The sequence below is a fragment of the Mustela erminea genome, chromosome 7, assembly GCF_009829155.1.
Source record: "Mustela erminea isolate mMusErm1 chromosome 7, mMusErm1.Pri, whole genome shotgun sequence".
NCBI classification, from domain to species: domain Eukaryota; kingdom Metazoa; phylum Chordata; class Mammalia; order Carnivora; family Mustelidae; genus Mustela; species Mustela erminea.
Window position 1 is genome coordinate 46637481 of NC_045620.1, and position 21566 is coordinate 46659046.

At 39.9% G+C, this 21566-nt stretch overlaps 1 long non-coding RNA gene across 3 annotated transcripts in view; it reads left to right on the forward strand.

Annotated features, from left to right (window-relative positions):
* LOC116595335 overlaps positions 1 to 15011 on the forward strand; it is a 91525-nt gene extending 76514 nt beyond the window's left edge. For 2 of the 3 annotated variants that reach the window (XR_004287619.1, XR_004287621.1), the window contains 4 exons: positions 9030 to 9127; positions 11069 to 11232; positions 13173 to 13282; positions 13514 to 13796. This is a non-coding gene — a long non-coding RNA (uncharacterized LOC116595335). Of the gene's footprint in view, positions 1 to 9029; positions 9128 to 11068; positions 11233 to 13172; positions 13283 to 13513; positions 13797 to 14724 lie in introns of those variants that run through there. The other variant, XR_004287620.1, reaches the window with a different exon arrangement.
* Positions 15012 to 21566: the final 6555 nt, after the last annotated feature.

Below are 21566 nucleotides of genomic sequence, written 5' to 3' on the forward strand. Positions count from 1 at the left end.
GTGTAACTCCAATTAACTGATCTATTCTCAGGAATTGTCTCTTCTCACCCCCCCTTTTAAAGACAAGTGCATATATGTATAATTTTTTTAAAAGATTGTATTTTTACTTTAATCTGTTTTTCAAGAAATTAGTAGTTCAAATAGGAGAGAGGTTTTCAGTGTATTTTTCACATATCTGTTCTATTCAGAAGGAGACATTTTCTTCTCATGATATTTTCTAACTATTACTTTTTGTGTTCACTCACGACTTTGGCAAGAAAGTGTGGAACAAATTGGTCAGAGACATGCAGAATCCAAATCTTTAACCCCCTAATGTGTTTCATTCCCTGGAAGCAGATAATCTATATCTTGGAACCAAGGACTCACGAAGAAAACAAAACCACTGGTTTTGGCCACTTTTGCAGGGTCATAGACAGCAACAGAGGTGAGGGAAGAATGAAACAAACACAAAAACAAAAAACAAAAACAGGCAAATGGTTGGCTTGTGGTCCCTGAGCATTTAGTAGGGAATTTGGCAATTTCAAGAAGTCAACATGGGGCCACTTCAGGCAAGTGGCCTTTAAGCTGGCCTCACTCCCTTCTGTAAAAGATCAGGAAGATCTTAGTGAGTCATTACTGCACATCAGGCCCTGTCCTAAGTGCTTAACTTGGATTTTCTTGTTAAACCTGATGACATTGCTATGAAATAGGAACTATTTTTGTCTTTTATTCAGCAATGATTAAATTGCGCTACAGAGTTTAAGCATCTCGCCTAAATTGCTCCATTAGAGGAAGAGAAGCCAAGGATTTGAATCTACATTTCATCAGTAGATTCAGAAGGAATTTGAAGATATTTCAAGATATTTTTTTCAGAAAATACAAAAAAATGTGGGCTGGATGATAATCTGATAATTTGGATGAAAGACCAGATTAATGAACAAATTTTAAAGTGCCTTGTTCTTGGGGCACCTGGGTGGCTCAGTGGGTTAAGCCGCTGCCTTCGGCTCAGGTCGTGATCTCAGGGTCCTGGGATCGAGTTCCGCATCGGGCTCTCTGCTCAGCAGGGAGCCTGCTTCCCTCTCTCTCTCTCTGCCTGCCTCTCCGACTACTCGTGATTTCTCTCTGTCAAATAAATAAATAAAATCTTAAAAAAAAAGTGCCTGGTTCTTGCTTTTTTACTCTCTGAGTCTGACTATTTTAGGTACCTCATGTAAGTTGAATTACACAGTATTTGTCCTGCTGTGACTGGCTTATTTCACCCACTATTTTATTCTCCAGGTTTATCTGTGTTGTTTTACCTGGCAAGATTTTGGCTGAATAATTTTCCATTGTGTGTATATACCATATTTTATGTATCCGTTCATCCCTCAATGAACACTAAAGTTGTCTCCCTATTTTGGCTATTGTCAATAATGCTGCAAGGAATATGCGAGTACAGATATCTCTTTGAGATCCTGATTTCAGTTCTTTTAGGTGTATACCCAGAAATGGAATTGTGGGACCATATGGTATTCCTGTTTTTAATCTTTTGAGGAACCTCTATACTGTTTCTCATAGCAGCCATGTCACTTTACATTCCTATTCACAGTGTGCAAAGGGTCCAATTTCTCCACATCTGCATCAAAACTTGTTACCTTTTAATTTTTTGATAATAGCTAACCTAATAGGTGTGAGATGATCTGTTATTGTGGTTTGGATTTGCATTTTCCTAATAAGTGATGTTGAACATCTTTTCATTACCTGTGGGAAAAAGTCTTCTTTGGAAAAATACAGTCCTTTGCCTATTTTGTATTTGAGCTATATGTATTCTGCTATTGAGTTGTAGGAGTTCCTTATATATTTTGGATAATAATCCCTTGTTGGATATATGGTTTACAAATATTTTATCCCATTCCATATGTTGCCTTTTCATTCTGTTGATTGTTTCCTTAGCTGTGTGGAAGCTTTTTAGCTTGATGTTGTCCTACTTGTTTATTTTTAATTGTTCTGCCTATGCTTTTGGTGTCGTATCCAAGAAATCATTGCCAAGGCCAATGTGAAGAAGATTTTTCCTGTATTTTCTCCTAAGAGTTATACAGTCTCAGGTCTTGTGTTTAAGTCTTTAGTCCATTTTGAGGTGATTTTGAAAATGGTTTAAGGTAAGGGATCAGTTTCCCTCGTTAGCATGTGTATATCCAGTTTTCTAAAACCATTTGTTGGTATATCCTTGGAATGGAAAGCTACTCAACAATATAAAAGAATAAACTACTGATATAAGCAACAAAATCGATGGATATTAAAACCAGTGTATTCAGTGAAAGAAGTGAGACAGCAGGCACAGATGAATATATGTGGTATGATTCAACTTTTAAGAAAATCTAGAAATGGTAAATATAGAGCAGTAGAATACAGATGACTTGTTGCTGGAGTTGAGGGTGGGGCAGGTGATTGCAAAAGGCACAGAGATCATTATGGTATGATGGGAGTTTTCTGTATCATGGTGTGTAGTGGGTACATGGCATATACATTTATTTGTCAGTATTCATCAAAATGGGCACTTAAAATTGGTGAATTCTGCCGTATGTAAATTATGATTCATTAAATCGGTTTAAAGATGAAAAAGACTGATTCATAGAATTAATCTTCATACTCCAGGCTTAATCCACTGATAAGGTGAAAACCTCTAGCAAAATGTCACAAGGTCACACTACTCTTATCCTCCTATCTGGTATAACAACTTTCCCTCTTTATTAGTATTGGCTTTGATGTTAGTCAAACATAAATATATTTTCATTAGAAAATATTTTGTAGGCAATGTCAGAGAAAACACCAAGATTCTTTTTCTTTTCTTTCTTTTATTTTTAAAGATGTTGTTTATTTATTTGACAGAGAGAGAGAGAGAGAGAGAGAGAGATCACAAGTAGTCAGAGTGGCAGGCAGAGAGGGGAGGGGGAAGCACACTCCCTGTTGGGCAGAGAGCTCGATGTGGGGCTCGATCTCAGAACCCTGAGATCATGACCTGAGCTGAAGGCAAAGGCTTAACCATTGAGCCACCCAGGCACCCCAACATCAAGATTCTTCACTTCTTTTCTGGTTCCATTTACATCCATCATTCCCCAACGCAAGTGGAATAGAGCTCTCTCTATATTGTTCATGCTTTTTTATATAATAATGTACCTTGGAGCCTCTTAGTCCAAGTCATGAGTCTTGGAACTCCTTCTACATCAGTTCATAGGAGTCTGTCTCATTCTTCTTAAGGACTTCCATGTATTCTAATCTGCAGAGAGGCAGAAAAGTGTGGTTGTGAAAAGTATATAGGTTAGAGCCTGACTTTGAGTCCCAGCTTTCCCACAGACTAATCATATGTAACAAATAATTTAACCTCTCTGTGCCTCAAGGACCTCATCTGTGAAATGAGGATGTCAACAATACCTACCTGTGAGAAAATATTGCAAGGAAAGCCCTAGAACAATGTCTGGCATCTGTCCAAGTATATATTATTAGTATTTATTATGAATGTGTAAACATTTATTTAACAACCCCCTTATGCTGTTTCCTAATACTTGCTGTTGTAGATAATACTGCAGTGAACACCCTTGTATATATGATTTTGCAGGTATGTCAGTAGTTTTCTAGGACAGATTCCTAGAAAGGAAATTGTTGGAGCAAAAGCCTTAGCCTTTGGCAGCTACAACTAAAATACTTTCCAAAAGTCTTTACCTAGTTGTAATTCTACTAACAGTGTCAAGGATATACATATCTGAATCTGCGCTGAAAATGTAAATCTTTTTCTCCTCTCTCTGATGGATAAGAAGTGGGATCTTACTATGGCTTTGATTTGATGGGTTTAACACTTTCATCATCAAGGTAGATGAAGACACAGGTGGCATCAGATCAAATTTACCATTGGAAACCTGGACCAAAGGTTCAACATGTTGGCTAAAGCAGAACAAAACAAAACGACATTTAGTGGGGCTTGGCATAAAATCTCTTATGTAGGTTTCAGTGTTCAGGAGGACAAATTTGAGAAGGCATTGCAACTGAATAACAGTGGGTTCCAGGCACAGCAAAATTGGATTCAGTTTCCTAAATTAGCTTACATAAAATGGGATGTTCAAGATAAGGGAAGTTTTGGGTCACTCTGTGAGTTTTGAAAAGAGGTGAGATCCCTTTTATTGAAGTTATTGAGCAAAGCTGGACATATTTTTGGACATATCATGCAAAAATGTTATGTCCAAAAATATGAACATCTAAATTGGTTCTAGATTGGGGGAAATGATTGAATGAAAACACTTAGAAATTCTATGATTGTCCATGTATGGTCTCCAAGGTTCAGGAGGAACAGAAAGGCAGAAGTTTTGGGTCAAGGAAAACAAATTATTTTTCATTGTAGGAAAAGAATAATTCTTTTTTTAAAAAAATATTATTTATTTGAGAGGGATTGAGAGTGAGAGAGAGTTAGCATGAGCAGGGTGAAGGGCAGAGGGAGAAGCAGACCCTCCACTGAGCAGGGATCCTGATGTAGGGCTTGATGCCGAGACTATAGGATCATGACCTGAGCCAAAGCCAGTCACGGCAGCCACTTAAACAATTGAGCCACCCAGGTGCCCAGAGTAATAATAATTCTAATGGTTAATAAATCCTCCTCCCCCTCCTCCCCCTCCTTCTCCTTTCTCCTCCAGGAGAAAGTGGGGGGAAGGGTGGAGGGAGTAGAAGAGGGAGAACATCTCAATCTCCTCATTCAGCATAGAGCCTGACAGGGGGATCCATCCTTAATACCATGACCTGAGCCAAAATCAAGAGTCAGCGCTCAACTGACTGAGTTCCCCAGGTGTCCCTAGAATAATTCTTAAAAAAAAAAAAAAAAAAGCAAGCACAGAGGCTATTTTAGGACAGTGAAACCACTCTGTATGACACTATAATAAACAGATACATGTCATTATAAATTCATCCAAATCCACAGAACGTACAACACCAAGAGTGAACTCTAATGTAAATTATGGACTTTGAGTGATAATGATGGTGGGGGATGTTGTTAGTGGGACAGGTGATCGTCAGAGAGGCTGTGCATGTGTGGGGGGCAAGGGTTATATGGGGAATCTATACTTTCCTTTCAGTTTTCCTATATATGTAAAACTGCTCTGGAAAGTAGTCTTAAAAAATGTAGAAGTATATTTACACATAGTAAAGTTGCATATTTTAGTGCATATTTTGTGAGCTTTGGCAAATGGGTAAGCATGTAACCATCACTGCAATCAATCTACAGAACTGCCACACTGCCCCATCCCCCACATCTTCTTGCTCCTCCCTTTGTAGACAATGCCTTCCTCCACACCAACCCCTGGCAACAACTGATTTTCTTTTTCCCCATACTTTAACCTTTTTCTAAAGGGAAAATGAAAACAGAAATGGAATTATGCAATATGGTCTCTTGAATCCAGCTTTTTTTTTTTTTCACTCAGTGTGAAGATGCTTATTATTGACCAAGCAATTGCATGAATCAATCATTTTTTTTGTCACTGCTGAGTAGCATCCTACAGTATAGATGGACCCCACAGGTTGTTTATCCATTCATTCACTGAAGGACATTTGGGATGTTTACAGGTTTTGGCAACTATGAATAAAGCTGCCATAAACATTGGCTGCTATAAACATTGGTAAAGACATGTCTTTATTTCATTAGGCTAAATCAGCATAGAGGCATTCCTGCATTCCATGGTAAATATGTATACCCAACTTTAGTTAATCATACTTTGAGTATTATCCTGATTTTATTTGTTTGTATTATCCTGATTTGTTCTGTGATTGTGGATCAGAAGTCGTTCTAGGTCTAATGTTTTCACACATATCCACTTTCCTTTGTCTTCCAAAGCAAGTGGTGAGAGGCTCAGGCCTATCACACAGTTTTTAGTTTTTTTAAAGACAAAATTGTTTTATAAAGACAGGTAGCAAGTGTGTAGGAATTTCCTTGGTGATACTTATGCAGAAGAATTATAAGGAAGCAACCTTGCTTCTTATAAAGCTACAATAAAAACATGCATATCCATTGTAAAATTTCCATCTAAGAAGGATTTTCTTGTTCTTTCATGCTTAGCTTTCATTCTTTTGCAGGGAGTCCTGGAGTAACTTGACATATATCGAACACCAAGTTTCAAAGAGAACCAGGACATTGTCATGAAGGCTTCTGACAATAATAGAAAACTAGCACTAAAGGAGATGAAATAAACACTAGTATGGGATAACAATTTGCGGGCAACCTTCTAGAGAGTTAACAATATTTTTTATTGTATCACATTATTCATTCAGTCAGTCTGGATCATATCCATGTATAGGATGGCCGTGAATTTCTTTTGTTCACGTAGCTACTTAGATTTATTGTTTTGAAACAAAATCTGTTTCTCTATAAAGTAAGCAAGGACATGGGGGCAACCAACTCTTTTCAGAAAAGGAGTGTTTTTCATTTTTATAGACATCTTAGGAAAATCAGATACCAAATAATATACAGGACTCTTGAGTTTATCTGGCAAAAAAGGAAATCTGTTACCTATATGAGTAGTTTCATAAAGTTACAGCACTGATTGAACACAGATCAAAAACTTTCACTTGGGAAAAAACCTCTTATATTTGGCTTTGAAGAACAGTGATTCAAATCAAATTAATCAAATTAGCAAACCATTATGATTTTTCCACCTTTAAAATAAAGATTAAAGGAATAAATTTAAAAATAGCATAGCTTTTAGTTAAGAATGGTGTAATTTTGTTTACATCAAAAATAATTAATCTTTAGGGCATAAGGATAATGTGCCACAATATTTCTAATAACCATATGAAGTGAAATAATTAAAGTTATTGTAATTACTAAACTAACCCTATCTACTTAAGGAAAGAACATCATTCAGTGCTTTTAACTGTGAGCTAGTTCTCAGGGGCCTTCAAATTAACCATAAGAAAGTATGAAGACTGGAATGAAATATTTCTCTACCTCTTCAGTGTATTTATTGCTGGTATTAGATTTTTAATAACCAGCAATTTATGAAATCTAATTTCCCGTAGTAATGCAGAAAAATAATATAGAGGCAAGAGAACTTTTCTAATTGGTCTCAAATATTTAGCAATTATTTCAAAATATTCAAGTGATGAAATAAAAATGCTTTGTATTGTAACCTTTTACTTAGGAATGACGGTTTCTTAATTCAGTCTTTGGCTGATTTCCAAAGTGAAACGGCAGAGCTGTATGAGAGACAATTAGTCATTAATCAAGCCTCATCCCAGTGCCAGGAAAGTAAACTTACCAGGAGCATCTCTCAGTGTCCTTATTAAATTACTAAAACTCGACTTGCTTTTTTGGATTAGTAAAGTGATACATTGTTGATTCTGGAAGTTGGTAACTTAAGATGGTTTCTCTGCGTAGTATTCAGCAAACCATAAGATGGTTTTTTGATAATTTCAAGTTTCATCAAAATATAGATTATTATCCTGTGTAAGTCCCCTGTAATCTTAGCAGAGTCTGTATAAACCATGGCTCCAGGGGCTGGTTTCTCAGAAATGTAGGGCATTCAGGATCACCTAACAGAGGAATGAGTTCTTGATGACTCTTTGCAAGTGAACAAGCAGTTTACAATTTCACTTTTAAAAAAGAAAACAAACAAGGATGTAGTTTTGAAATGCAAACATGTTTTTTTACTTAGACATTGTATGATTTCAGGTTCTGTAAGAAACATCTATTAAAGCCCAGACAGTTATTGTATGTCTTGAGGATGCAGAAAAAGAGAGGTCTCCCTGACCTGTGTATGTCTGGCTAAGATAGACCTTTGAGAAAGAGGGATCAGCTACAGGGGGATGCCTATTTTTACTATTTAGTTTGAAGTTCCTGGATCAAAGTATGCTTTTGAATGATTGATTATTTCTTTTTCAAATATTTCTGTTGTACACACACACACACACAATCTGTATAGTGGCTTCTTGAGGAGTCTGTGGCAATCCCTCCTAGCTGGGACACCAGATGGCCTCCCAATGTGGTTACAACAAGCAGTATCAGCATCTGCTGAAATTTGTTAGAAATGCAAATTATTGGGCCCTGCCCAGATTTGTTCAATCCCAGACTCTGGGGATAGGGCCAGCAGTCTGTGTTTTAAGGACCCCTGAGAATTCTGAGGCACAATCAAGGGTGAAAATTACTGACCTTGATAATGTTGCTTTTATGAAGGAACAAATTTAGCTTAGAATTTTATTTTTATTTTTTATTTTATTTTTTTAAATTCTTGAAAGGAGACTCCACTTTGGACAGCCTGGTAAGAAGCTGGATGTGGCAGGGAATTAATACCTCCAAGGCAGCCCTCATTTAGGATCTCCCAGGAGTTGAGACTTAAATATTCCAGCTCTTGCCTTTTGGGTAGGATAATTCCAAGAGTGAGTTTTGCAGAGTGGCTTTTGTGGGATTGACCTCCAATTGTTAACCTTGATAGCCAGCTTTGCAGGTAGCTTCTCATTCCCTGGATCACTCTTGCTTTCTCTGTAGGGGTTCCCTGCAACCCCAAAGAAACTACATTCAAGTTCTTGCCTTAGGATGCTTCTGGGAGGCTCCAAACCAGGACACTCACATATTGTAAATGCTCAATAAAAATGGATTGGGGAGACTGAATTTCCCCTTCATTCCAACCTGGGTTAAGAGACCATCACTCCATTTGTGATACTCCTGAACAGAAGCAAAAAATATACCTAGGAATGTAGGGGCCAATGTTAAGAACATGAGCCCAGAGCCAAGTTCCGGAGATAGAATCCAGCTTTCCCTATCACTGGCTGGGTGATGTCGGGATCATCTCCTAGCCTCTCTGTATCTGTTTCCTTGTCTGTAAAACAAGCATAATTACTGCACATACCTCAGAAGATTGCCAGGAGGATTTAATGAGTTCAACATGCAACAAGTGGTTAGAACAGTGTCTGGCATGTGGTAAGTGTTTAACAAATGTTATCTATTATTTTAATATTGTTGTTGTTTTCTTAATTTGTTGTCTTTTCTTGACAAGTGATTTCAGCGCTACTTCAATTCTATTAATTCCTTTTCTCCCAAGAATTCTCCAAGGTTCCTTTGTGGTCCTCCAGCCTGTTTATCCTGCTTGTTTTTCTGTCAAGTCATGAGGCTTCAAACAGCACGAAACACGAATACAATGTAAGTACTGATCCTGCATTTAATAGTAAACATTTGGCAATGAAGAGCTTTATGCAGGATTATCCTACTGGGTCTTCTCAACAACTGTAGGATATTGGTAACGTTAATTATTCTTTATCTTACCATTGGGAAAATTAAGACTTGAAGAGGCCAGGTCACTTTTCTAGTGCTACTGAGCTATTAAGTGGCAAAGAAGGAATTGTAACTCTTGACAATAGACTCTCCTCTGCCCCCTCAGCCCTAAGACTCAACACACAGGACTACTCTACGTTACCTTCATATGAATGGTTCTCTTACTTTCTTGGGCATTAGAATTCTGGGGATGGATGGCTAAAATACAGATTACCAGGCCCAGCACCTAGCATGTCTTAAGTCAGGAGATCTGGAGGCATTTGTAACAATTCCCAGCGATGCTGATGTTGTTAACCAGGGAACCAGGCTTTAGGAAGCACTGTTCTGTATCCTAGCCCTGTTAGAACATTTGAATAAAATAAATGAGATAAAAATGATTTGGGAATACAACCTCACTCTCTTGATATATTTGGCACATGTGATGCAAATACTTATACTTCCTTTGGCAATCTTTATTTATTTATTTTTGGCACACTTTTAGAAATGACACATAATTAAAATTCATTTCTCTCTTACGTAAAAGAGATCCAAAAGTAGGTCATGAAGGGTTGGCATGTGCCCTCAGGGTTAGGGACTAGGTTTCTTTACACAGAATCTTGTTGTTACTTATACAGTAGCAACACAGTTGCTCCACACACAGTTACTTCACCATCTTCAGAATGTAGCTGCTATGACATGGCGTGAGATGGCTGCTGGTACACTAGCCATCACATCTGCATTCCAACTGACAGAAAGGAGGAAAAGCTGGGGAATGGCACACTTCTTACGTTAAATCAAAAACTTTTTTTCTTTTTTTTTTTACCATAAAGGTAAAAAAAAAAACCCACATATAACACAAAACTATCTTTACCATTTTAACATATACATTTCAGTGGTGTTAAATATAGTTACATTGTTGTGATCTCAAGAATTTTTCTATCTTCTCCTTTGTCAAACTACACAAAAATTACCAAAAAAAAAAAAAAAAGAAGGTACTAAAGCATACTTTTAACAGCTACAAAGCCAATGGCACTGTGAGGGTAAGTTCTGTATGCTCACAGGAAAAGCCCGTCATCTTTTGGCTTCTCTCTCCTTATTGGCTGGCTCTAAATAAATCATGCAGATGCCCCGCAAATGGCTTTTTGGAAATGTTGAGTCATTATGATAATGAAAAAAAATGATGTAGGGGAAAAGCCCCTCTCTTAAAGCTTAACTTACTTAGATGTCCGTGGAATTTCTTGGATCATTCAAATCTCCAAATGAAATTTTAAGAAATATATAGCATTGGGATCTAGGGCCCCAATAAAAAACCACTAAAATTTTCTGTTTCAGCAGTGGAACCTTATATCAATACATTGTATATATAACCAACATATAAAATGTTGCAGAGGCAACATTGCTGAGGTTGAAGTGGGGGAAAAGGAATAAAGGAGGCCTAGAACCCCAGGAAAGGACCTCTAAGAGAAGGTTAAATTATGGGGTTCTAGGCCTCCCCTACAAGAACAGCAAAACGTCCTAATCTCTGGGACTTTTAAGTGTTTATAATATTATTTACAAGCCTTGATTCAAAAACTTTTAATCATTCCTCAATTCACATGTATCTTGCCTTATTTTTTAGTACTAATTGCAATCCTAGGGCTCTATACAAATAAGGCAGTGTAATGTAATAGAAAAAACTTTGGTTTGGGTGTGAAGAGACTTTTCAGCTAACCCTGGTTCTTCCATGAGCTGGTTTTGTTACTTGGAAAAGTTAATCTCTCCTTTGTGGAAAAAGGGACTGAACTAACTCACCTCTCTCCTCTTTCTTTTTTTTCTTTTTCTTCTTTTAAGGTCTAACCTTCTCTGGCTCTCCTTCATGCCTGGATATAATGACCTTACTACTGATGGAAAGATTATCTTGGGAAATGTTGGCCCAAACTAAACCCTTTCTCCAAACATCTGGTCTAATTTCCTTCTGCTGGGCAAACAGACACCCTGGCTGAGTTCCAGCGCAGGTAATTACATTCTGCCCACCACGATTTTCCTTGCATTGTCAATTGGCTACGCTATTCTTCTGTATTTCTCCTCAGGAACTTGTCTCTTGATTTTGTTGTCTGCTGTTTCATAGGCCAGTATTCAAACTGTGGCTTCCTTTGGGGAATCTTGTGTTTTTGGAAATGTAATTCTGGCACTACCACTACCATGGGGCACAGACATTTTGGTCTTGCTAGGTGTTTTTGAAGAGTGTGGCTCAAAAACATATGGTGTCTCTCTTATGGGTCTACTTTTAGTAGCGATGTCTTTGAGACTTGCCTAAAAAGTTTCCAGCTAGAAAGTACACTGACAACAATGGCTTATGTTGATCTAAAAAGTTTCTAATAACAAATCACACTGATACTCATAGCTAAAACTAATAGTAGTAGTAATAAAAATAATAACAATAGTGGCTTACAGTGTATCAGATACACTTTAGGGGGTGCCCATGTACCCACTCACTTACCATTGTTTTTCTCACCTTGAAGATGACGAAATTGAGATATGGAGTGGCTGTCTCTTGCGTAAAATTTGTGTGATTCTTTCAAATGTCTCATGAGAGTTTGGACAGGTCAGTTAGGCGGCATCCATAAACCAACCCACTAAAAAAGAGTGAGGTAGATCCACATGCCATAGTATGGCAAACTCTCCAAGGTGGATAATTAAGTGAAAAGAGTGAGATGTAGGGGCCCCTGGATGGCCCAGTCGTTAAGCGTCTGCCTTTGGCTCAGGTCATGATCCCAGGGTTCTGGGATCGAACCCCACATCGCGCTCCGTGCTTAGTGGGAAGCCTGTTTTTCCCTCTCCCACTCCCCGTTTGTGTTCCCTCTCTCACTGTGTCTCTCTCTGTCAAATAAATAAAATCTAAAAAAAAAAGAGTAAGATGTAGGAGAGTATAGATGTTATACTTTTTAAAAATTATTTTAAATTTTTATTTATTATTGTACTTTTTACTTTTATAAATCATGTGTAAGGCTATGTATATTTTGCTGCTTTATGCATTTCTTTTTCTAATCTGGAGGGAAACCGAAGTTAGTGTTAGCAGTGGTTAACTTTAGGGTGAGAGTTGATTTTATTTTAAATTATTTTTACCTTCTGAAATGTCTGAAGTTTTCACAATGTGCATAGAGCATGTTACTTAAAAATTTTTTAAATTGTCAGCAAGGGCTTTCTAGATGGTGAGATTATGAATAACCTTTGCTTCCTCTTCTCTATGTCCGTATTTCAGAAACATAGTAAATATTATTTATTTTGTAGGAGATTTCTATTAATAAAGGGCAACTTTACCTAATATCTGCCAGGAGTCAGAGAACTTCATTCTTTTGGGCTTTTGGGCTGGCTGGAGGTGGTGGGGGTAAATCTGGGCTGGTGGCGGATGGTGAGGTTGGTGGCTAAATCTGGGCCATAGTGGTTGGGGTGGGGGTGGATTCTGAGGCCCTCAAAGTCCTAAGCAGGCAAGGGCATGGGTCAGACATTGGTCTTTCATTCTGTCCCATGTAAACAACAGCCCTTCTTTAAGGCTTCTAATTCATTTTTTAAAAATATTTAATTAATTTATTTATTTGTCAGAGAGAGAGAATGAGTGAGAGAACTCACAACTAAGAGGAGAGAGAGGGAGAGGGAGAAGCAGGCTCCCCTCTGAGCAAGAATCCCAATGCAGGGCTCCATCCCAGGACCCTAGGATCATGACCTGAGCCGAAGGCAGATGCTTAACTGACTGAGCCACCCAGGTGTCCCCTAATACATTTTTCTTTAAAGGAAATATATTGAAATATTTAGGTCAAGTTCACAACTGAAAGAAGAAATCTGAGCGATCTGAGCATTGTCTCAACGTGGGTCCCCTCCCCGCACGTACCCCTGGTGGATCTGGTTTAGTACAAAAGGGCGTTGAGAGCAGGCCCCTGGACTTGTTCTTCTCCAGGCCCATGCCTTTGGTCTAGAACTGTTTCAGATTCGGCTACTGATGTGTCCATGAAGGAAAAGGCCCCGGAAAACAACCACTCTGCTTCATGGGAATTGCCAGTTGTAAATGTGAGTACACACACAGCAGTTGGTTATCTCTTTGGGGGTTAAGTTACCCCATTCAACATGGGCTTGTGCAGACAATGGGTGGGGGCCAGTGACACCAGAGTAATCCTTTTACGTGTCCTATCTAAAGTGACACTGGAATGAAGGGGCACTTTCAGAGGGTATCAGTTTCCTAGGTAAGTCCTACAAACAAGGCGGCAGATGCTTAGCTTTGTAATTGTGCTTCCACTCCAGGCCTAGGGAAGCCAGCCCTACTTGTCACTCCCGAAAGCAGATGAAAGCCTTGCTGTGAGTCTGGTGGAATTCCATTGTCGCTGTGTTTACTCACGGTCGCCCAGCACCTCCACCCCTATATGGTCTACAAGTGGACTGGTTTTCTTGCCGAGCACCACATCCTGAAAGCATAAACAGCGATTAAAACTTACTATAAAAAGTGCTGGAAAGGCAGACGGGTTTTCTGTCTATCTCGGTGCATCAGTTCATCTCCCACATGCCAACACCTTGGGGTCACCCAATACTCCGTCTTGTCATTTTTCTCTCAAAGAAGCCACACCTTCCATTTTTCACTGCAAGGAGCTGTGGTGACAGATGCTTAAGAATTCTATTTTCTTTTTAAAAGGGCTTAGATTACAGCACGTCCTGGATGAGAAAGGTGATGTGAAGAGCAGATGGGGTGGGAGCAGGAAAGCCATGTTCAGATTCTACTGCGTCCTCGGCATCCATGGCTCTGCCCAACCAGAGGCTGAACTCTGTCCTGGGCACAAGATACACCTGTGTCTCTCTGCTGGGGGACATTAGCTCTGCTGTTTAACCTGGTTTCTCATTTTTACCAATGCTTTCAAGTCAGTGGAAACTTCCATGAATGTAGGTGGTTCTTTCTCTTTCAACCAATATGTGTTTACTGACCGCTTATAATCTCAAAGGTTGAGGTGCTGGAACAGACAGGGAGACATGACCACGGCTTTGAGGGCCAGAGATCATCTCACTAATGGGACTTTTCATCCTTGTCTCAAGCTGAATGAACCTAATCATGTCCGCCTCCTGTTGCAGACCTTTATATTCTATATAAGCTCAAACCATTCAGCAGGATTCTGGTCCCCACATTTCCTTTCAAACTGTGTGATCCTCCTTTTCCTCTGTTCTCTGTTCTGCTCATCAAATATAAAAGGCACAGGCATATCCTGCCTTGGCCTGTGTGGTGTCCCTTTTTTGGACTGCCTCTATTTCTGCTTTATTGACCTCACCTCTGTTCATTGAAAACCTAGCTCAGATGCCATCTTGTCCAGGTAGCCTTACCCCAGTCCTTCAGGAAACATTAATTGCCTTTCTCCTTAGAGTAGATTATTATCAGTGATACTACTTGTTTGTGTGCTTAACTCCCCAAAATGTTTCTTGAGGATTTCAGGAAAACACATTTTGCTCATCTCCATGTCTTTATTTCCTAGGAGTGTACTGGGCAATCAAGATGTATTTGTTGAAGTCAGACATAGAAGATTGTCAGCATTTCTCATGCAAAGAATTAGGAAGAGAATAAAATAAAATAATGCTAGGACACCTTGGAACAAGAAGAGTTTCCCTTTGGTATATCTGGGTCATTCACAGGAATTCCCTATGGTTATTGCCTGATGTGGTGCCTCATTCTCTAGCAGGCAAACCCTGGGAAACTCCTTTTGAGGATTCTTCTATTGGTATTCCTATCAGTTTCCTTTTTTATTTTTTTTGAAAATGGAGATAGTGGGTTTAAAATTTTTTCTGATTAAAAACATATACATACTCATTATTAAAAATTCAAATGATCAAGAAAAGTAAAAGATAAACAAAACCCCAAACCCAAAAAGTAAGAAGCACTCTGAATCCCACCACACAGAGATAATACAGTTACTCTTTTGGTAAAAATCCTTCGATCTCTCTCTCTCTCTCTGTATGTGCACACACACATAACAAACATGCTCAGTTTTATGTACTTATTTTCAAAACATATTAAACTTTACATAAGTAAGTCATACCATATCTGCTTTTATGCAACATTTTTTGTCTCTCAGTGTATTAGATGTTTTCATGTCAGTTCACATGACTTGGCATCATCTGTTTCTGTAGCGATCCCGTTGAATAGATGTCTCACAATGTTTTCCAAATGTCTGCTGAGGGATCTGGCATCTACTTCCTGACTTTTACTACTGCCAGTTTCCACCACCATAGACAACCTTATTCAGTGGAGTCACATGCCATGGGTAGGGGGGTGGTTCAGGAAAGGCAATGTGAAGGTAACTTTTGTAAATTTTTCAGGGAGTCGAAATCCCCACCAAAAATTAGATTGGTTCCACAGTGGAGAAAAAGGTGGCCTCTGCAATTAGTCAGTACCCCATCCGTTCTCCTGCATCCTGTGAGGTGGTGGTTCACCAGTTTCATAACCATCCAATCAGACGGCTATTCACAAGGTTATTCAGCAGGTGCTCAAACAAGCACATGGTGAAGGAGCTGGCTAGCATTTGGTTTCAGACCAGGTGTTGTGTGAAAGTTGAGAAACACATTTCCTGTTAAACACGGGGCCTCAGCCCAGCACAGGGAGCTGTTCCCGTTCATCTGAGGGCTTTTGAGGTGATGAGGACCGTGGACAAAAGAGCAGGTCCTGTCTTTCTCCTGACACATGCCTGCTGTGGAGGGGCCAGGCAGAGGGCAAGAACTGCCAGGGACTCAAGAATCTCCTTTTCTTTCTCTCTCTCTCTTCCTTGTACAGAGACCATAGTGTCCCTTTGGCAAGTGTTAAAGGTGTATCTGGTGTCTCATTACATACATTTCCAGAAGCAGTCTGCTGGATTGAGGGTCCAGGTCAAAAATTTACCAAGGTATCAACCTAATAAAAATATCTACAAGTGCCTTCTTCCCAAAATGGGTATGTGGATATGCTCTATCAAATCCGCCATTGCTAGTCTGGAAGGTTCATGTGTCATTTTTACTTTCCCTCAAATTTTTAAAAAAAATATCTCCTTTTTGGGGCACCTGGGTGGCTCAGTGGGTTAAAGCCTCTGCCTTCAGTTCAGGTCATGATCCCAGGGTCCTGGGATCGAGCCTCGCATCGGGCTTTCTGCTCAGCAGGGAGCCTGCTTCCTCCTCCTCTCTCTCTCTCTGCCTGCCTCTCTGCCTACTTGTGATCTCTGTCTGTCAAATAAATAAATAAAAAATATTAAAAAAAAATTCTCTTCTTTGTCTTCCTAGGCTCCTCGACAGCTTGTAGCTTCTTGTGAGTCATTTGACCATCTTCTTTGACCACATTCTCTGTTGTGTCTCCTTTTCCTGAGTTCCTTAAAGACTTCTGTACATGGGGAGGCTTACCTGTTAGATGTGTTGCATATTTGCAAATACTCTTCTCGTTTTGTAGTTTACCTTGATTTATAGTGTTGTTATCTAGTATACAAGTTTTTTTCAGTTTTTATGTAGAAAACAGTCAAGTTTTCCTCCCATAGATCTTAACTCATTTGCTGTTAAGACTGTCAGATTTTTGTTTAAGTGTTTTTCCACTTTCGGAATTAGGAAAAGAGAGACTTGGTTTTGTCAAGTGTTTTTGACTAATTTATCTACTATTTTGATGCCTCTAAAATTGTACTGATAATTCTGTTTTAAAACATTGAAGGTAGCAGAGGTTCTATAGTCAAATTCTGTGGAATGAATAATTAGTTCAGCTGTACCTCATTTTAGTGAGATTGTCAGAGAGAAAACATAAATGAGAGGAAAATGAATTAAAACCGAAGTACTCTTCTTTTTTAAAAGGAATTTTTCTTTCAGCAATTTTTTCTTTCTTTCTTTTTTTTTTAAGATTTTGTTTATTTATTTGACAGACAGAGATCACAAGTAGGCAGAGAGGCAGGCAGAGAGAGGGGGTGGGTAAGCAGACTCCCTGCTGAGCAGAAAGCCGGATGTGGGGCTCGATTCCAGGACCCTGAGACCATGACCTGAGCCGAAGGCAGAGGCTTTAACCCACTGAGCCATCCAGGTGCCCCTCTTTCTTTCATTTTTTTAAGACTTATTTGTTTGAGAGAGAGGGCAGGGCCAGAGGGAGAAAGAGAGAATTTCAAGCAGACTCTCGCTGAGCATGGAGCCCCCTCAGAGCTCGATCTCATAACCCTGCATGCACGATCCCAAGATCAGGACCTGAGCCAAAACCTTTTCTTAGATGTTTAACTGGCTGTGACACCAAGGCATCCCAGAAATTTTTTTTCTTTGAATATCAAGTTATTTTACTTAAATATATGATGAGGGAACACTGTAATCTCTAAGGTCTTAATCACATATTTTTCATATACATTATTGCTATTCTTTTTTTTTTTAAGTATTTTATTTATTTATGAGAGAAAGAGGAGGAGCAAAGGGAGAGAGACAAGCAGACTCCTAGCTGAGCGTGGAGCTCAACATGGGGCTCCATCTCAGGACCCTAATATAATCACCTAAGATGAAACCAAGAGTCCAATGTTTAATTGATTGAGCCACTCAGGTGCCCTTACTGCTATTCTTAATGGAGTAAGAGAGCTAGCTGTAAGTCCATGGAAAAATAAGACTTTTTGGACCATAATTTATGCCACCTAGCAATGCTCAGAAACAAGTCTGCTAATCTTACATAGAGCAGCACCTCAATGTTGGAACTCTGGTTTACTCTCCTTGGAGTCTGCCCCAGGACCCAGAGTTCATAGGTAACTTCCATGTCCCCTTCTCCCAAGAAATATGAGCTTCAGAGAGACATACCATTTCCTTTTCCAGGGCTCTCAGGCCAGCCCTGAACTCTGCCTTTCAACACACATTGTCTATCCTGTGTTGAATGAGAAGAAAGAGATAGTGCAGGAGATAATTCAAACTGTCCGGATAACTCAATTTTTTAAAAAAGCCAAGGCCAGGAAGCTTCTTTGCAGCCCCACTCCTTTGCAGTTAATCATTTTGTGTGGATGCACACATTTTTGTGTGGATGCATTTTTGTTAGATATACACGCTGAGTGGTCCACAGCTGCAGCCCAGACAGCACAATCCAGCCAGGTGCTGAGACCCGAGTGTAACCCCATGTCCTAGACCCCTGGAGGGGCAGGGACCCTTGGATCCAAGTGAAGTTCTTGGCCACAAGCTTCTTCCAGAGCAGTGGTGAAAAGAGGCTTCTCACTCCCTTTGGGGGTGGGGGTGGGGGAAGGGGAGCTTAGGTGAGGTTCTGACCTGCAAAATCTCCAGGAGCCAGCCACCTCCACAGGGAGAGGATCCCTGTGCCCTCTTGGGACTGGGGACCTTGCCCTCTCTTCCTGCTTCTCCTCGCCTCTCTCCTCTCTGCTCCATCCCCCAAATACTCTCACAGCAGAAGCAACCAGGTGGGTGGACCAGAGAGAGAAAAGAATAAAAGTCACAGGAGCCATTACTTCCCCCCCACTGGTGCTGGGGACGTTGCCATCGCTCTATGGGCCTGGGTGTTTTTTTTTCTCTCAGAGATGGCAGGTTTCAACAATGGAGGACATTGTGTTTGGTTATTTTTTGTTGAGCTCCAGGTAGAGAGAGGAAAAGAGAATTTTCCAGGAAAAGGGAAATGAGCTAAGTGATTTTTTTTTTTTTTTTTTTTTTTTAATAACATGGTTTTGGTCTGACCCAAAGGCTGGGAATGTTTTCAGGAGATTCAAATCTCTCCTTGGTTTGTACTGCTCTGAAATAGGATCTGAACTGTCTGCTGTGCAGCCAGCCAGGTGACCTGCTGTTACCTGGGACACAACTGCACCCCCCGCCCCCTCCACTTTCTGTGGCTGCCTCCCAGTGATCTGGCTTCTGGACGTAGGTGGCGGCACTCCTACTCCTTTCTTGTGCTGGTTCCTCCTCATTGGCCTCTACAGGCGGGGTGGGGATCCGAGGCCACCACACGCATGAGCTCTGCCGTGGGCCCGCTGTTTACCTCGCCATGGCCTGCATGGCTCCTTGCTTGGTACTGCTAGTCTCAACTGGTCGAACCACCTCCTTCTCTGCTTTTATTCAAGGAATCCATTTTTCCACGCTCTCGCCACAGGAAGCTTCCGGAATTAGAGCTCTGATTGCATCATTCCTGCACTTAAATCACTCAGTGGCTTTACAAATTCTACATAGAGGGTATCTGACCTGGGGCTCACTCTCTTTTTTTATTTTTATTTATTTTTTAATTTTATTGACATATAATGTATTATTTGTTTCAAGGGGGCCTGTGAATTCTCAGTCTCACACAATTCGCAGCATCACCATAGCACAAACCCTCCCCATTGTCCATCCCCCAGCTACCCTATCCCTCTTCCACAATCCCCCAGCTGCCCTCAGTTTGTTTCCTGAGATTAAGACTCTCTTGTGGTTTGTCTCCCTCCCTGGTTCCATCTGGTTTCATTTTCTTCCCTCCCTTACCCTGACGACCCTCTGCCCTGCCTCTCAAATTTCTCATATCAGAGAGATCTTATGATAATTATCTTTCTCTGATTGACTTATTTTGCGTAGCATAATACCCTCTAGATCTATCTGTGTCATTGCAAATGGCAAGATTTCATTTCTTTTGATGACTGCATAGTATTCCATTGTGTGTGTGTGTGTGTGTGTTATAAATAAATATACCACATCTTTATCCATTCATCTATTGATGGACATCTAGGCTCTTTCCATAGTTTGGCTATTGTGGACATTGCTGCTATAAAATTAAGGTGCACATGCCCTTTTGGATCACTACATTTGTATCTTTAGGGTAAATGCCGAGTAGTTTGATTGCTGGGTCATAAGGTAGCTCTATTTTCACCTTTTTGAGGAACCTCCATGCTGTTTTCCAGAGTGGCTGCACCACCTTGCATTCCCACCAACTTTCTCGGCATCCTTGCCAGCATCTGTTGTTTCCTGACTTGTTAATTTTAGCCATTCTGATTGGTTAGAAGTGGTCTCTCACTGTGGTTTTGAGTATTTTCAAGGCCTCACTCGACCTGAACTTCCTCGCTGCCCCCAGGACTCCTGGCCATGCCACCTTACTCCTCTCCAGGGGAGCTCCAGGACAGGGAATGGCCCTTGGCTTCGGAAGGCGCCTCCTTAGCCCCTCCTTCTGCACTTGGGCAGCTCTCTCTGCCATTGCTGCAGGTCAACGCCATGTTTGCTCTGAAGAGATGGCACCCCCTCTTTGATGCCAGACCCTATTTTCCAGGCAAACATGATCTTTTCCTGTATGGCATTCACCATTTTACAGTGATCAAACCTATGTTTTGTTGTTATAAAAATAAATTCTAGAAGAAAAACAAACATAATGCCTTTGTATTGCAACAATTCAAATAATATAGAAAAATTAAAGTTTCTTGTGCCCTCTACTCTCTCCTACTTTTAATTCTTGGAGCTAACTACCACTGAAAGTTTAATGTATGTACTCTCTCTCTCTCTTTTTTTTTTTTCTGAGTAGAAACCCAGATGTAAAGTCATAGATGGACTTATTTTAAACAAATGTTGGGGTCATTTTGCATTATTTTCCTGCAACTTCCTTTTCTCACTCAATATATTAAGAACACATTTTGTCAGTTTATAAAAATATATTCTACTATTTTTAATGATAGCATGATATTCTATACAATACTCGTCCCATAATCTCACTATTTCCTTATTCATAGATACATTAGGTTTTTACCATTGTTCCACTATGAAAGTGAGTTGTGCAGCAAACATCCTTATACATTTATTTTTGTATATTTGAAGAAATATTTCTATAGAATAGATCTTGAGGTGGGATCCCTGGGCCAACTATATTTATAGTCATTTGTCTATAAATGTCATCTCAGGAGACTCTAGGTTAGCAGTGTGAATTCACCCCTCTTTAGCTTCTTTGAGAAAGTCTTCAGAGCACTGTGTGTGGATGGTTTGATATGGAACGGGACCTGTGGTTGGAGGGGGAATATTTTAGATAAAAATATCACATTTCACATTTTCTTATCAAAATTAGGATGGAAAGAGAGAGAAGCTGGGAAAAATATGTAAATATTTATGTAAATAGGACGGGGGGTTCACAGAAAGTAACCTCAGTTTGAAAGTCAGAATTGTGCATTAGAATCCCTTTAAGAATGTTAAAATATCCCAAGGCTCAGGCTACACCTCACATCATTTAAACCAGGATCTCTGGGGACGAGCTCAAGCACCAGCACTTTAAAAACCTCCCCAGGTCCTTCCAGTGTCTCTGTGAGGCCGAGAGTCCTGCCTCAATGGTCCCTGTGCTCTGATAAGCTATGAGGCATCTTGAATGCTCTGGCTTGCAATTTTTTCCCCCTCTGTAACATGAGAATGTTTTGTC